The 17335-nt window shown below is 37.9% G+C and overlaps 1 long non-coding RNA gene across 1 annotated transcript in view; it reads right to left on the bottom strand.

Annotated features, from left to right (window-relative positions):
* Positions 1 to 17335, bottom strand: part of LOC123557341 (uncharacterized) — a 65715-nt gene that overhangs the window by 4234 nt on the left and 44146 nt on the right. Inside the window, exon 8 of the long non-coding RNA XR_008371018.1 lies at positions 9605 to 9745. This is a non-coding gene — a long non-coding RNA (uncharacterized LOC123557341). The remainder of the gene's footprint in view (positions 1 to 9604; positions 9746 to 17335) is intronic.

The raw sequence follows: 17335 nt of genomic DNA, 5'->3' as shown, positions 1-17335 counted from the left end.
TTATATTCCTATCAAACTGTCACAAAAATAATCTTATTTCATATTCCTTTTCTTGAAATTCTAACAGTCTGTAACTAAGGATCATATTTTTGAAAAATTTAAAATGTGTATTTTACGTCAAAATAAGCATTGGCATTAAGGTATGTCTACTATGAAATAGTTTAACACAATAAATAAACTAATCAGTTTTATTGACATTTTTAAAAATAAACGAAAAGGAAAAAATAAAAGTGGAACAAAACTTTTCGTCCCACAACTGTACTTTAGTTATTTCCACCCGAGTGCCCATGATAACTGATCCATTAATCATAGCCTATTTTTGTTTTTTTCATACATCTATTGCTATTCAGTACATGTACAATATTGACCGGGCATTATGTGGAGGATTATTATTGAATACATGCAGTGGTGTAGCCGGCCATACATTGGCGTAGTTGGCCTTTTCAGTTGAAGAGGAGGGGTGGAGACTGCCTATTCAACTGTGGGTTCAGAGGTGCCTTACCTTTAGCATTTTATATCAGTGGAACAGACCTTCACTAGCTAGTATCAACATTTATGTAGATATTCTTTAGGTGTTTGTGTTAGGTCTTCGAGGTCCTTACTAGTATTTTGGCTTGCTTCGAAATAAGTTTCAGACGTGTGAGCGAATTGATGTTAATTCTGGGGGTGTCAGTGTTAGTTCTGGGCAAGTCAGTACTAGTTCTATGGGTGTCAGTGTTAATTCTGGAAGCAACTGGGTCAGTTTAGGAGTTAGTGTCTGGTGTAGTTCTGTTAAGAGTATAGGATGCTGGATCGAATAAAAGCAAATGTTGTTCTTAAAATGCAATCTAGGTTCGCTTCAATTGTGTCCTACTAAAGGTGAATAATTTGCACCAATGTGGCACTATTCCCATAGAAGTTTGTCTATATCTCTTTGTCATGTTTACATTGAAGACACATATATATGTAATATGTCTAAGCCACTTGCTGGGTTCTTGACTTACGAAAGACGCAGTTGTCTCAATCCTGGTGACACTCAATCGACAATTTCAAAGTCCAAAAAGGGCCATATTTCAGCCAAAATAGTTGTCAGAGTTATGTACTCTTGCTTACAGATGGCAATCATGATGATAAACAAGTTTAAAAGGAATATGTCAAATAGTTTGACAAAACGTGGACTTGTATGAAAACAGAACAAATTTCCAAGTCCAAAAAGGGCTATAATTCAGCCAAAATAGATGACAGAGTTATGTACTCTTTCCTACAGATAAAGAAAATAATACTGAACAAGTGATAAAAGTTTCAAAGCCATATGTCAAACACTTTACACAAAATATGAAATGGTACATAAAACTTAACCAAGATTTCTAAGTCAAAAGGGGCCATAATTCAGCCAAAATCCTTAACTGAGTTATGTACTCTTGCCTATAACTGGACATGGTGATGGTAAACAAGTGTTGAAAGTTTCAAAGCTTTATCTCAAAAGACTTTGTTAAAATATGAACTAGTACGAAAAACTTAACCAAGATTTCTAAGTCGAAAAGGGCCATAATTCAGCCAAAATCCTTGACGGAGTTACATACTCTTGCCTATAACTGGAGATGGTGATGGTAAACAAGTGTTGAAAGTTTCAAAGCTTTATCTCAAAAGACTTTGTCAAAATATGAACTGGTACGAAAAACTTAACCATGATTTCTAAGTCAAAAGGGGCCATAATTCAGCCCAAATCCTTGATAGAGTTATGTGCTCTTGCCTATAACTGGCCATTGTGATGGTAAACAAGTGTTGAAAGTTTCAAAGCTTTATCTCAAAAGACTTTGTCAAAATGTGGACTGGTACGAAAAACTTAACCAAGGTGTGACGCTGACGCCGACACCGTGGTGAGTAGGACAGCTCTACTTATTCTTCGAATAGTCGAACTAAAAATGAATAAAACTGTAGATATGTAAGGTTTAGGAAACACATGCAATAAGTGGCAAATATTTATGTAAAATCATTTGCTGACACCCTGTACATAGTTTTTTTCAGTTTTAAACACTTTTCCCCCTGTGACCAAGTACCATTTTTGCAGCATATGTATATAATAACTAGAAAATGCTTTTGTAAAAAAGCACATGTCTCCCCCAATGCAAAGTCCTATAGGCAAGAAGTCAATAGGGGTCAGGAGCGAAAGTCAAAGAGACACTGATGGTTGGCTGCAATAGGGATTATCTACTTGGCATGTCCAGTCATCCCGCTAAATTTCAACACTCTTGGCTAGTGGTTCTCAAGTCACTGTTCAGGCTTCTGTGACCTTGACCTTTGATCAAGTGACCTCAAAATAAAAAGGGGTCATCTACTCTGAATGTCCAATCATCCTATTAAGTTTCAACATTGTAGGTCAAGTGGTTCTCAAGTTATTTCCAAAAAATGATTTTACATGAACAGGCCACTTGACCTTTAATAGACTGACCCCAAAATCAACAGGGGTCATCTACTCTGCATGTTCAATCATTCTATGAAGTTTCAACATTCTGGGTCAAGTGGTTCTCAAGTTATTGATCGGAACTGGTTATCAATGTTCAGGCCCCTGTGACCTTGACCTTTAATGGAGTGACCCCAAAAACAATAGGGGTCATTTACTCTGCATGAACAATCATCCTATGAAGTTTCAACATTCTGGGTCAAGAGGTATTCAAGTTATTGATTGGAAATGGTTTTCCATGTTCAGGCCCCTGTGGCCTTGACCTTTAACAGAGTGACCCTAAAATCGTTAGGGGTCATCTACTCTGCATGACCAATCATCCTATGAAGTTTCATCATTCTGGGTCAAGTGGTTCTCAAGTTACTGACCAGAAATGGTTTTCAATGTTCAGGCCCCTGTGACCTTGACCTTTCACAGAGTGACCCCAAAATCAATAGGGGTCATCTACTCTGCATGACCAATCATCCTATTAAGTTCCAACATTCTGGGTCAAGTGGTTCTCAAGTTACTGACCGGAAATGGTTTTCAATGGTCAGGCCCCTGTGACCTTGACCTTTAATGGAGTGACCCCAAAATCGATAGGGGTCATCTACTTTGCATGTACAATCATCCTATGAAGTTTCAACATTCTGGGTCAAGTGGTTCTCTAGTTATTGATCGGAAATGGTTTTCCATGTTCAGGCCCCTGTGGCCTTGACCTTTGATGGAGTGACCCTAAAATCAATAGGGGTCATCTACTCTTTATGACCAATCATCCTATGAAGTTTCAACATTCTGGGTCAAGTGGTTCTCTAGCTATCGATCGGAAATGGTTTTCAATGTTCAGGCCCCTGTGACCTTGACCTTTGACGGAGTGACCCCAAAATCAATAGGGGTCATCTACTCTTCATGACAAATCATCCTATGAAGTTTCAACATTCTGGGTCAAGTGGTTCTCTAGTTATTGATCGGAAATGGTTTTCAATGTTCAGGCCCCCGTGACCTTGACCTTTACGGAGTGACCCCAAAATCAATAGGGGTCATCTACTCTTCATGGCCAATCATCCTATGAAGTTTCAACATTCTGGGTCAAGTGGTTCTCTAATTATTGATCGGAAATGGTTTTCAATGTTCAGGCCCCTGTGACCTTGACCTTTACGGAGTCTACTCCAGCAGCCCTACAACCCTATGAAGTTTGAAGGTTCTAGGTCAAATGGTTCTCCAGTTATTGCTCGGAAATGAAGTGTGACGTACGGACGGCCGGACGGATGGACAGATGGACAGGGCAAAAACAATATGTCTCCTGGGGGAGACATAATTATTTACAAAGGCATGTCAAATATTTTGTTGCGTCACTTGGGGGAAAGATGTTTCAAACGTAGAAATGATTTATGTTCATATTTTAATAGAAAAGAGAATGATAAATGTCTACAAAGTCTTCTTTTTTGTTCATAAACTTGTAAAATGAAGTCGCATTTATCAAGAAATGGTCTTCAACTATCGTTACTATGCAATTTCAGAAGTCTAGCCCTATGTCATTTTTTCCTTAACTGGATAGGCAATCTGGATAGGAAAATGTCTGAGGTCCTTACGTTAGGGCCATAATATAACTATGAGGTCTTAAATTGTAAACTAGAACTGTATCCATAGGACATGGATGCCCCCGCATACTGTGCCATCCTCTATATAGCAAAAACCATCAGATTGCCATAACTGCAGTAAAAATATTCATAGAAAAAAATCCTTCCTTTTTTGTCATCTGTACATCAGACTTGTTCACCTGTGAAAGTTTGGAGCAAATCAGGCTGATAGAGTGGGAGGAGTTAGACACACAAGTTTTTTCTCTATATTCTATTTAGCAAAACTATTAAAGGGCCAAATAGTCACAGAAATAATTCATTCCTTTATGGTCATCTGCACATCTAGGTTGTTCATCTGCAAAAGTTTGTGGTTGTTTAAGACAAGAAGATTTTAAAGGTTTTTCCTATACAAGTCTATGTAAAACCTGGGACCCCTGGGGCAGGGCCTCTTTTCATCCCAGGTGCATAGTATGAAATATCTTGTTAGAGTACCACAAGATTATGTCACATACCAAATATCAAAGCCCTAGGCCTTTTCTGACAAGAAGATTTTCAAAGTTTTTCCCTACATAATTCTATGTAAATCATGTGACCCCCAGGGCAGGGCCATTTTTGACCCTAGGGGAATAATATGAATATTCTTGGTAGAGGACCACTAGATGATGCTACATACCAAATATCAAAGCCCTAGGACCTGTGGTTTTGGACATGAAGATTTTCAAAGTTTTCCCTATATAAGTCTATGTAAACCTTGTGACCCCCAGGGTGGGGCCATATTTGACCCTATGGGGATAATTTGAACAATCTTGGTTGAGAACCACTAGGTGATGCTAAATACCAAATACAAGAGGGCCATGATGGCCATATATCGCTCGCCTGTTATCACTGCACTTGAGGACAAGAAGGTCCTCAGAAAAAATATCTAAGTCCAAAGGACGGGAAAAACAAAGGGAAGGAATTTAACAAAAAAGAAAAAAAAATCTTACAAGGTATAGATATGTTAAAATACACCTAAAAATTGGAGGTACCATCCATGTTGTACCACAGAAAACTGGTCTACTGCAGAGTAGATGACCTACGGCCAATAATAAACAAGAGCACCGCCTTGCGGGTGCTGACGCTCATCTGATTTTTTTTGTGTGATAGAAATATTGTCCTACCCATGATTTTCTAAGTCTAAAAAGGGCCATCATTCTTGCAAAAAGCAGGATAGAGTTATGTTTTTTGATGTACAGTGTCCACTTATGATGGTGAAAAACTGTTGAAAGTTTTAAAGCAATAGCTTTGATAGTTTATGAGAAAAGTTGACTTAAACATAATACTCAACCAAGAAAATGATTTTCTAAGTCCAAAAGGGGCAATAATTATTGCAAAAATCAGGATGGAGTTACGCTGCTTGCTGTACAGGGTCAGCTTATGATGGTGAACAAGTGTTGCAAGTTTCAAAGCAATAGCTTTGATAGTTTAAGAGAAAAAGTTGACCTAAACATAAAACTTAACCAAGAAATCTGATATTTTCTAAGTCCAAAAGGGGCCATAAATCTTGCAAAAAGCAGGATGGAGTTATGTTTCTTGCTGTACAGGGTCAACTTATGATGGTGAACAAGTGCTGCAAGTTTTAAAGCAATAGCTTTGATAGTTTAGGATAAAAGCTGACCTAAACATAAAACTTAACCAAGGAAACTGATTTTCTAAGTCCAAAAGGGGCAATAAATCTTGCAAAAAGCAAGATGGAGTTATGTTTCTTGCTGTACAGGGTCAGCTTATGATGGTGAACAAGTATTCCAAGTTTCAAAGCAATAGCTTTGACAGTTTGGGAGAAAAGTTGACCTAAACATAAAACTTAACCAAGAAATCTGATATTTTCTAAGTACAAAAGGGGCCATAAATCTTGCAAAAAGCAAGATGGAGTTATGTTTCTTGCTATACAGGGTCAGCTTATGATGGTGAACAAGTATTCCAAGTTTCAAAGCAATAGCTTTGATAGTTTAGGAGAAAAGCTGACCTAAACATAAAACTTAACCAGGCAACGCCGACGCAGACGCCGATGCCGACGCCGACACTGACGCCGACGCCGACAACCGCTCAAGTGATGACAATAACTCATCATTTTTTTTCAAAAAATCAGATGAGCTAAAAAATTACTAAAATAAGAAGGATCTGCCAAATAAATCTGTTGACATAAATGAAATTTCAGATCAGTATCTTCATTAGTTATGGAGATATAACAATTTTAATTTGAAATAAAGGGAGGTAATCTGACACAAAATCAGTCCATAGTTATCTACCCTGATAGTCTCAGTCCAACTAATAACAATAATGAAATTTCAAATAAGCCATGTAAGTACTTACCGATATAAATCCATTTTGATTACAATCAGGGGAGGTAATCAGATATAAAATAACTCTGGAACCTATGATTGGATCTGATTTGTCATGGAATCCAAGATTTATTGTTGTTGAAGATATTTTGGAAGTTTGCATCAAATAAAACCATAAATGAAGTCTCTATATGGCTGCAAAAGCCAATTTTGGACCTTTAAGGGGCCATAACTCTGGAACCCAAGATGGAATCTGGCCAGTTGAAGAAAGGAAGCAAGATCTTGAGGTGATACAAGTTGTGTGCAAGTTTGGTTAAAATCAAATCATAAATGAAGCTGCTATAGTGCAGACAAGGTCAAAATAGCTAATTTTGGCCATTTCAGGGGCCATAACTCTAGAACCCATTATGGGATCTGGCCGGTTCAAGAAAGGAACCGAGATCTTATGGTGATACAAGTTGTGTGCAAGTTTGGTTAAAATCAAGTCATAAATGAAGCTGCTATTGTGCAGACAAGGTCAAAATAGCTAATTCTGTCCCTTTCAGGGGCCATAACTCTGGAACCCATAATGGAATCTGGCCAGTTCAAGAAAGGAACCAAGATCTTATGGTGATACAAGTTGTGTGCAAGTTTGGTAAAATTCAAATCATAAATAAAGCTGCTATTGTGCAGACAATGTCAAAATAGCTAATTTTGGCCTTTTCAGGGGCCATAACTCTGGAACCCATAATGGGATCTGGCCAGATGAAGAAAGGAACCAAGATCTTATGGTGATACAAGTTGTGTGCAAGTTTGGTTAAAATAAAATCATAAATGAAACCACTGTAGTGCAGACAAGAAATTGTTGACGGACGGATGGACGGACGGACGACGGACGAAGGGTGATCACAAAAGCTCACCTTGTCACTATGTGACAGGTGAGCTAATAAAAGCCCTGGATCATGCCTGTAAAGTTTGGTGTAATTCTGTCCAGTGGTTTTCAAGATGATTTTTTTTAGAAAATGTTGATGGACGAACAATGAATGACACACGACACTAGACACACTGCGAACATTGAGCCATCACAAAATCTCACCATGAGCCTTTGGCTAAGGTGAGCTAACAATTCCATTACAACAGCATGCATTTAATATATAGATACAATATTTGACGAAGGTTTAAAACTATCTGGAAATCTCTAATTGATATTTGGCTTTCATAAATTATTCCATTATCTTAAGGATTTAAAATCAGTTTGTAATTGTTCAGAAATAAGTGAGCTATCACTAAAGGGGATTAATCAGGGTTTCAGAAATCTGCAAATTTATTGGTAGCCCATTGGGCTACCAAAAATTTAATCTGGTAGCCCGAACATTTAAGTTTATTTGGCAATGGCCATTTCGGTTAATTTACTATGTGCTTCTATACTACAGCGAATGGAATGATTAAATTATTAGAGGTTTCATAATTTTAGCCATACGCAGATTGTTATAAATTTTGTTCTCTTAAATAGCAATTATCATTACTCCTTTTTCTCATTTTAAAAGATAAAACTACATGTTTTTAAACTGAGAAATATTATCAGGAATACTCCTGATAGTTATTGCAACATGGCAATAAAATAAAAGGAATGCAAATAAATTTTTATAAACTTGCAAATTCCTTAGAACTTACTAATTTAGAGCTGTTTGAATTGTAATTTATCTCAAAATTATTTAAAGTTGATCCTGTCTCATTCTAAACATCTGCCTGGTTTAATAAACGGACTAGAACCGCATAAATAATGTCTCTCAGTTTCTTGACAATGTGTTTTCGCTTATCCGAATTTATGTTTGTCCAAAATTCTGTATACTTTCGGATATTTTGCAAAATCATGGTCGATTTTTTTTGCATGTTAGGCATTTATTTAAATTGAAAAGCATAAACAATCAATGTAAGCACTAAACTGCCTCAATACCAAATATCGCTCGATAAATATTGAGGTCAGCGAAACCGAAAGTACACTTTGGCAGGTGGCGCTAAAATGACGTAATTTTAAGACTGGTTTGCATATTCAGGCTGTCTAGCATACCCTGACAAAAAATTAGGGCTAATTTTAGGGCAATTTGTACAAAAAAATAGGGCTAAACTTAGGAATTTGGTACAATTTTAAGGAAATTTTAGGGGTAATTCTAGAAATTTTCAAATTAAAATATGGACTTTAAAGACCATGTAATGTGCTTACCTTTATGTGACTGACATAAAAGTAACTCACAAATAGTGCTTTATTTACAGAAAAGACGTCTACCACTGGTAAACTGCTTTGAACTGTGCTAAACTGTTTTTTTCTGAATTAGAAGAACTTTTAAACAACATTTAAAACATTTTCTCTTTTTGATCATTGCAAAAAAGTTAAAAAATTAGGAATTTTTGTGAAAAAATAGGGCCTTTTTAGGAATTTCCTTTGATTTTTTAAAAAAAATAGGAATTTTAGCCAAACTGAAAAAAAATAGGAAAAAGTAGGAATTTTAGGGACGCTAGACAGCCTGCATATTGTTTTAAACAGTACCAATCAACGACTTTGATGTTACTGGATCAGTCTAAAATCAATCTTGCACATGTTTTGTAAACATCTGCCTGCGGGTACGATTAAACGGTTAATTGTTTGCCGAACGTGACAGCAGGTGTTAAGATAATTAAAGCCTCGGGCATGTATGTATCTTCTGATAAACAAGGGGATTATAGACAGCTATCAAAATTATATTTGAAGACTAAATTATTGATTTCCGGGCTACTCGATACGGAGTTTCAAGGTAGCCCGCCGGGCACGCTCTGAAAAAAATTAGTAGCCCGACAGAATTTTCTGGTAGCCCCCGGGCTCCGGACATGGGATTTCTGAAACCCTGGATTAATACCCACAGATGCTGCTTCAATACAGAGACAGTGCAATGGTGTGACCTTGACCTTTGACCTGCTGACCAGGGTTATGCACCATGCATGTTGTATTGATAAGATTAACAACTGATGTTAGTTTTATGTATGAAAATCCTTCATGTGGTTAAGAATACATGAAGTGGAAATTTTTTTTAAAGATATTTGATCTTTTAACCTCTAAATATGACCTTGATCTTGGACCTAGTGATCTTGGGTGTGCACTCTTCGTCTTGATGAGGTTAAAACTAGACACTAGCTTCATGAACATTTTATCAGTTGTTAAGAAGATAAAGAGTAGAGCAATGGATGGATGGTGGTATAATAATGCTTTTTACCTCTTGTCATGAGGAAAACACCTACAGAAGGACTTTAAAAGACAGTATCAGTACCTTTAAAGTCCTTTACGAGCAAAACAGGCGGTAGAACATCCTCTGCAAGTAGGTAGTTGAAGACCTATCCCTTGATAAACTGTCTTCCAGTTACCAAGACAAGCCTAAGCTGGGTCTTGGTTAAACTGTCTGTTGGTTACCCTGAAAACCCAATATACACTTAAGACAAATACATACAGTATAATAAACAAAGCTATATATATCTTCTAAATTTGTTACAGTGAAACACCGCTCGCTCGAGGTCGCAAGGGGATGAGCAACATGCTCGAGTTATCCATGGTTTCGAGCGACCCGAACATTGACCAACATACGAAGAAAATTGAAGTTTGTTTTACCACTTGTCATCGAGACCGTTGCAGAGGAAACGGTGATGCGTAATAATAACACACTCGTGACATTTTCAGAAAACGTATTACAAACGTTATTTATGATAGATCGTAAATGGCACATGTAAAGAAAGAGCTTGAAATACTGTAATCGAATTCGCAATTTTCTTCCCCAAATTAAGATCTCATAATTATCGTCTTAATTTTATGAAAAGGCTATCTTATTCTCTTTATTTGCATGCAAACAACTGTTTATTAAAATATTAATATCTCATAATTATCTTCTCGATCCCGCAGAAAAAATAATAATTAATAACAATTTTGATCAATAAAATTTTTCTTCCACCTTTCATCAATAATTGATCTCATTATCAGATCAAATATACCGACAAACAAACATTTAAGATAGTCGGAGAATAGACCATGCAATTCTCACGACGTGCGAAAATTTTAAATTAACCGATACATTCTGACCGCCGAAGGTGTGAAAAATTTTGACACCTCTGCTCGAGTTTGCCATAAGCAACAAAGAGTAAATTAATACACAGGGACCAGGTGTCATGCTCGAGCGATCGAGTTATCGATGCTCGACCCAGCCGTGGTAATTTAATATAGAAAATAGAAGGAAATCGGCCGGGACCACATGAATTGCTCGAGCGAGCCCGGGTGCTCGAGTCATTGATGCTCGAGCGAGCGGTGTTTCACTGTATCATCATCTTAACTAGATGTGTGTCCATAGGACAAAAGTACCCCCACTCTTATCATTGTGCATGGTTTCATGACTCTATGTGAAAATATTTTTAAATTTTCAAGATACAGAGACACACATGGATGGGGGGGGGGGGAGTTGGTGGGGATTAGGCACATAAAATATAAAATACAATTTTAACAGCTAAGAAAATTCTGTACTGTGTTTTATGCATGATGATTTTCAACAAAGCAATTCAGTTATATATAATGGCAATCAGTGAAAGACTCTTAATGCCTTTGTTTATAATGTGGCTGCCACAGTTATGAACTTTACAGACATAAATTTCTTGCTAATACTAATTTTTGGTTTTCATTTTCACTAATATTTGTCAGAAGTTTGAATACTGATTAATATAGAATGTTTTATTAAACCCTTTTTTTTATTACCTCCCCTTATGGCTTTGACTTCTTGAGTCTATTAACAGGAATACAAGAAGACTTTAAAGTTTTATGGAACTTTAAAACTATCAAGCGTTCCTGTATTCCTTGTGAAAGTAACTCACAACTTCCCCACATGGTCCAACAAATCAGTAACAGTATTCTTCATGAATTTTGACTCTGTTGTGAAACACAACAAGAGAATGAAGTACTGCCATGCAATACGAAGTCCCCTACTGGAAGGCACCTAATTTTCTCTACTGCAGTATAACATAATGAACTGATATCTGTCAATGATGTATAAACAATATTGTACTATATATACAATATGTTATAACAACACACTTGGATTAAAATGTGCATATATAAAAACCCACAGTTGTTTTCATATTGAATTGTTTTGGCTGATTATTAAAAAGTTATTATATAAGTTATTTATAGTAACAACAAAGGGATATTAATCCTAAAAAAGAAAAAAACAAGAGCTGTCACTAATGGTGACAAATGCCCCCGCTGCACCTTGACCTTTGACCTGGTGACCCCAAAGTTAGTAGGGGTAGTGTACTCAATCAGTACTATTAGCATGTGAAGTTTGAAGGTCCTGAATGAAGTGGTTTTCATGTAAAGTGCCTTCATGCAAAAAGTTAACGTTGGCCCCTGTGACCTTGACCTTTGACCTGGTGACCCCAAAGTCAGTAGGGTTGGTGTACTCATAAAGTACTATCAGCATGTGAAGTTTGAAGGTCCTGGGTGCAGTGGTTCGCGAGTAAAGTGCCTTCATGCAAAAAGTTAACATTGGCCCCTGTGACCTTGACCTTTGACCTGGTGACCCCAAAGTCAGTAGGGGTGGTGTACTCAATAAGTACTATCAGCATGTGAAGCTTGGAGGTCCTGGGTGCAGTGGTTCGCGAGTAAAGTGCCTTCATGCAAAAAGTTAACGTTGGCCCCTGTGACCTTGACCTTTGACCTAGTGACCCCAAAGTCAGTAGGGATGGTGTACTCAATAAGTACTATCAGCATGTGAAGTTTGAAGGTCCTGGGTGCAGTGGTTCGCGAGTGAGGTGCCTTCATGCAAAAAGTTAATGTTGGCCCCTCTGACCTTGACCTTTGACCTGGTGACCCCAAAGTCAGTAGGGGTGGTGTACTCAATAAGTACTATCAGCATGTGAAGTTTGAAGGTCCTGGGTGCAGTGGTTCGCGAGTAAAGTGCCTTCATGCAAAAAGTTAATGTTGGCCCCTGTGACCTTGACCTTTGACCTGGTGACCCCAAAGTCAGTAGGGTTGGTGTACTCATAAAGTACTATCAGCATGTGAAGTTTGAAGGTCCTGGGTGCAGTGGTTCGCGAGTAAAGTGCCTTCATGCAAAAAGTTAACGTTGTGACTAACGAACGAACGAACGAACGAACTAACTAACAGATGGACAGTTGAAAACTAATATGCCTCCCTTTGTGGGCATAAAAATCTATATGATATAAGTCCACAAGAAACTCTTTACCAGGTAGAGATAGGTCAAAATACACCTAAAAATTGGATGTAACATGCATGTTGTACCACAGGAAAGTGGTCTCGATTTTTCTCTACCGCCAGTAATAAAAAAGTTACAATAAAATCTATTTATAGTAATAACAAAGGGACGTAATTCTAACAAGCAAATTCGATGAGTTGGAATCCCCCGCCGAAAGGGTCAGAGTTGAGGAACGGCAAAAAAATATATCCTGCAAAAAGTTAAGAATGTTACCAAGAAGCAAATAATTTCATTAGTCAAATCAAATTAAAAAGAAAATGAATAGTTTGTTTGGGTGGGGGGGGGTGAGGATACAACAGTTTACATGTTGATTATAAATATTGGTAGAAAACGAAAAACGAAAAAAAAAAAAAAAAAAAAAAAAAAAAAAAAAAAAACGAGGACCATGATGGTCCTGAATTGCTCACCTCTTCCCACATGACCCAGTTTTGAGTATGACGTCCTTTTTTCTATTATTTGACATAGTGACCTAGTTTTTGAGCTCATGTGACCCAGTTTTGAACTTGACCTAGATATTATCAAGCTAAAAATTCTGACCAATTTTCATGAAGATCCATTGAAAAATATGGTCTCTAGAGAGGTCACAAGGTTTTTCTATTATTTGACCTATTGACCTAGTTTTCGAAGGTACGTGACCCTGTTTTGAACTTTATATAGATATCATCAAGGTGAACATTCTCACTAATTTTCATGAAGATCTCATGAAAAATATGGCCTCTAGAGAGGTCACAAGGTTTTTCTATTTTTATACCTACTGGCCTAGTTTTTGACCGCACGTGACCCAGTTTTGAAACTGACCTAGATATCATCAAGGTGAATATTCAGATCAATTTTCATGAAGATCCATTGAAAAATATGGCCTCTAGAGAGGTCAAAAGATTTTAATAATTTTAGACCTACTGACCTAGTTTTTGATAGCAGTTGACCCAGTTTCAAATTTGACCTACATATCATAAAGATGAACATTCAGACCAACTTTCATACAGATCCCATGAAAAGTATGGCCTCTAGAGAGGTCACAAGGTTTTTCTATTATTTGACCTACTGACCTAGTTTTTTATGGCACATGACCCAGTTTCAAACTTGACCTAGATATCATCAAGATGAACATTCTGACCAATTTTTAGGGAGATCCATTCACAAGTATGGCCTCTAGAGGTCACAAGGTTTTTCTATTTTTAGACCTACTGACCTAGTTTTTGACCGCACATGACCCTGTTTCAAACTTGAACTAGATATCATCAAGATGAACATTCAGACCAATTTTCATATAGATCCCATGAAAAATATGGCCTTTAGAGAGGTCATAAGGTCTTTCTATTATTTGACCTACTGACCTAGTTTTTGACGGCACGTGACCCACTTTCGAACTTGACCTAGATATCATCAAGGTGAACATTCTGACCAACTTTCATACAGATCCCATGAAAAATATGGCCTCTAGAGAGGTCACAAGGTTTTTCTATTATTTGACCTACTGACCTAGTTTTTGATGGCACGTGACCCAGTTTAGAACTTGATCTAGATATCATCAAGATGAACATTCTGACCAATTTTCATGAAGATCTCATGAAATATATGGCCTCTAGAGTGGTCACAAGGTTTTTCTATTTTTAGCCCTACTGACCTAGTTTTTGACCGCAGGTGACCCAGTTTCGAACTTGACCTAGATATCATCAAGATGAACATTCTGACCAACTTTCATACAGATCCCATGAAAAATATGGCCTTTAGAGAGGTCACAAGGTTTTTCTATTCTTTGACCTCCTGACCTAGTTTTTGACGGCACGTGACCCAGTTTCGAACTTGACCTAGATATCATCAAGGTGAACATTCTGACCAATTTTCATGAAGATCTTGTGTAATTTGGCCTCTAGAGAGGTCACAAGGTTTTTCTATTTTTAGACCTACTGACCTAGTTTTTGATGGCATGTGACCCAGTTTCGAACTTGACCTAGATATCATCAAGATGAACATTCTGACCAATTTTCATGAAGATCTTGTGAAATATATGGCCTCTAGAGAGGTCACAAGGTTTTTCTATTATTTGACCTACTGACCTAGTTTTTGACGGCACGTGACCCACTTTCGAACTTGACCTTGATATCATCAAGATGAACATTCTGACCAATTTTCATGAAGATCTCATGAAATATATGGCCTCTAGAGAGGTCACAAGGTTTTTCTATTTTTAGCCCTACTGACCTAGTTTTTAACCGCAGGTGACCCAGTTTCGAACTTGACCTAGATATCATCAAGATGAACATTCAGACCAACTTTCATACAGATCCAATGAAAAATATGGCCTTTAGAGAGGTCACAAGGTTTTTCTAATATTTGACCTACTGACCTTGTTTTTGACGGCACATGACCCAGTTTCGAACTTGACCTAGATATCATCAAGGTGAACATTCTGACCAATTTTCATGAAAATCTTGTGAAATATATGGCCTCTAGAGAGGTCACAAGGTTTTTCTATTTTTAGACCTACTGACCTAGTTTTTGATGGAACGTGACCCAGTTTCGAACTTGACCTAGATATCATCAAGGTGAACATTCTGACCAATTTTCATGAAGATCTTGTGAAATATATGGCCTCTAGAGAGGTCACAAGGATTTTCTATTTTTAGACCTACTGACCTAGTTTTTGATGGCACGTGACCCAGTTTTGAACTTGACCTAGATATCATCAAGATGAACATTCTGACCAACTTTCATAAAGATCCCATGAAAAATGTGACCTCTAGAGTGGTCACAAGCAAAAGTTTACGGACGGACGCACGGACGGACGACGGACACCGCACGATCACAAAAGCTCACCTTGTCACTTTGTGACAGGTGAGCTAAAAAAAAAAAAAAAAAAAATGGGGGGTGGGGGGGGGGGGGGGATGAGAGGGAGGGGGGTGACCAATGTAAGGTGGTGACCAGGTGTAGGTACACAACATCACATGTTTATAATAAATGTGCATGGAAAAGAATGGAAGAAGTTTAATGAAATTCTTCCAATTGGTTGGTTTGTTATGTACAGATCTGTGGATTTTTAAACAATTAAAGGGCAATAACTAAATGGAAAATTGACCAATCGAAAAAAAACTTGAAGGGCATCATCGCAGTATCTTGGTTCATGTCTATTTCAAGTTTGATGAAATTCTACCTGCTAGTTACTGAGAAATGGCTGCAGACGGACATTTTTCATTAAATCAAGGGCAATAACTCTGAGGGAAATTGACCTATCAAAAAAAAACTTTGCGGGCATCAGGGCAGTATCTTGGTTCATGTCTATTTCAAATCTGATGAAATTCTACCTGTTAGTTACTGAGAAATGGCTGCAGACAGACATTTTTTATTAAATCAAGGGCAATAACTCTGAGGGAAATTGACCAATCAAAAAAAAAACTTGACGGGCATCATCGCAGTATGTTGGTTCATGTTTATTTCAAGTTTCATGGACGGACTGACTGACGGACGGACAACGCCATTTCAATACCCCCCTCCCGATTTCATCGGCGGGGGATAAAAATAAGGGTGCCTCATGGTGGTGAATATTTGGTCCAAGTTACATCAAAATCCCTCCAAGCATGAAGAAGAAATGCTCCGTACAAAGTCATTCTTGAATTTGACCTTTGACCTCTAAATATGACCTTGACCTTAGACCTTGGGACCTGGTTCTTGCGTAAGGCAATCCGTCTTATGTTGGTGAACATTTGTGCCAAGTTACATCACAATCCCTCCATGCATGAAGAAGAAATGCTCCTGAAAAAGTCATTCTTGTGTCTGACCTTTGGTCTCTAAGTGTGACCTTGACATTAGACCTTGGGCCTGGGTTTTGCGCATGACATGTCTCATCTGGGGGAATATTTGTGCCAACTGATATCTAAATCCTGTTTTGCATGACAAAGTTATAGACCGGAAAGGAAAAAAATCCTCGACCTTTGATCTCAAAGTGTGACCTTGACCTTTTAGCTAGGGTACTGGGTGTTGCGCCTGACAAGTCGTCTCATCATGGGGAACATTTATGCCAAGTAATATTGTAATCCCTTGATGGATGACAGAGTTCTGGATCGGACAGGAAAAAAACCTTATTGACCTTTGACCTCCAATTGTGACCATGACCTTTGAGCTAAGGGTCTGGGCTTTGCGCATGACATGTTGTCTCATCATGGGGAACATTCGTGCCAAGTAATATTAAAATCCCTTCATGGATGGCAGAGTTATGGACGGGACAGGAAAAAAAACTCTGTTGACCTTTGACCCCCAATTGTGACCTTGACCTTTGAGCTAAAGGGTCAGGATTTGCGCATGACATGTCGTCTCATCATGAGAAACACTTGTGCCAAGTGATATTAAAATCACTTAATGAATGTCAGAGTTATGGACCAGACACGAAACAGACCCTGTTCATGCTATGTCAACATTTGACTGCTAAGTGTGACCTTGACCTTTGAGCTAGGGGTCTGAAAGTTGTGCAGGACACATCGTCTTATGAGGTACACTTGTGCCAAGTAATATTAAAATCCCTTCATGGATAGGAGAGTTATGGACCGGACAGGAAAAAAGCCCTGTTGACCTTTGACCTCCAATTGTGACCTTGACCTTTGAGCTAGGGGTCTGAAAGTTGTGCAGGACACATCGTCTTATTATGAGGTACACTTGTGCCAAGTAATATTAAAATCCCTTCATGGATAGGAGAGTTATGGACCGGACAGGAAAAAAGCCCTGTTGACCTTTGACCTCCAATTGTGACCTTGACCT

The sequence above is a fragment of the Mercenaria mercenaria genome, chromosome 5 (genome assembly GCF_021730395.1).
Source record: "Mercenaria mercenaria strain notata chromosome 5, MADL_Memer_1, whole genome shotgun sequence".
In the NCBI taxonomy this organism is placed as follows: Eukaryota; Metazoa; Mollusca; class Bivalvia; order Venerida; family Veneridae; genus Mercenaria; species Mercenaria mercenaria.
Note: the sequence above shows the minus strand (reverse complement) of the source record. Positions and strands in the feature narration are given on the sequence as shown.